This window comes from Triticum dicoccoides, chromosome 6B (genome assembly GCF_002162155.2).
Source record: "Triticum dicoccoides isolate Atlit2015 ecotype Zavitan chromosome 6B, WEW_v2.0, whole genome shotgun sequence".
In the NCBI taxonomy this organism is placed as follows: Eukaryota; Viridiplantae; Streptophyta; class Magnoliopsida; order Poales; family Poaceae; genus Triticum; species Triticum dicoccoides.
In genome coordinates this window covers 643,770,917-643,771,968 of record NC_041391.1, presented here as the reverse complement: position 1 = coordinate 643,771,968, position 1,052 = coordinate 643,770,917, and positions in this window count along the sequence as shown.

Below are 1,052 nucleotides of genomic sequence, written 5' to 3'. Positions count from 1 at the left end.
GAGGCGGCCGGGGAGGGCGCCCCGATCTCCTCCGCTCGGCCCCCTCTCCCTCCCTACTCCCCCTCGCCGCCGCTGGAGGGCGTGGCCGGGCGAAGCCCGGTCTGCGCAGGCGGCGGCGGGGCCTCCTTCGTCCCCTTGCGCGGGTGGTCAGGCGCGGGCCAGATCCGCCGGGCCTGGGCGCCGGACTGGATGACGGGTGCGGCGGCACGGCGTGCTGCGGAGTGGTCGGGCTCCTGGCGGCGGTGCGGCGGGAGTCATGGTGGTGGTCCTCGCCTCTTGGCGCGCGGGGCTGCTCCGGGGCGGCGGCGCGGGCATGTCCTGTGGGCGCGGCCTCGGCCTCCCCTGCTTGGCCGGCGGGTCTCGGTGGGGGGGGGGGCTCCTCCCTACTGAGATCTGGCTTGCGGGATCTTCCAGATCCCGGCAAGGATGGCGGCGACCCGTGCACGAGAGATGGAGGTCTTCGATCAGATCCGGGTGAAAACCTGCTATTGGCTATTGCCAAGGCCGGCGATGGCGACGCTGTCTGCGTCGTTCCCTTCCTGAAGGCATCGTCGTGGAGATGTTCAAGGCCACTCTCTGCTACCTCCGGGGGAAACCCTAGATCAGTAGATCGGATGGCGGCGGCTCTCTGGTGTCGTCTTCCCCCCTGGGGGCGTCATTCTTGGAGGTGCACACGGGCTCGAGGGACTAGAGGACGGCGACGTTGATGGAGTGGTGCTTCATCTTTCACATTGATGATGGCGGATCTCGGCGGCATGGTGCTATGGAGACTCGGCGTCTGATGCGCGGAGATGGACTCGTGCATGGCAGACTGGCCAGACAAGGTAGAAGCCTCAATTTGATCTGAAGACGGACCTGTGGAAGATGGCGGCGACGACACACGAGTGCGTCTGACCGGATTGCGCCCCAGACCCAGTATGTGGCTCGGCTGGGGTTACCGAATGAGTTTCGGCTTCCGACTTTTGATGTTAGGCTTAGGTGAGTGGTTTGGGTAGTGGCCCAGCTAGCACCCCCTCATCATATTGGATAGGAGTAGCGGCACATGTTGCCAA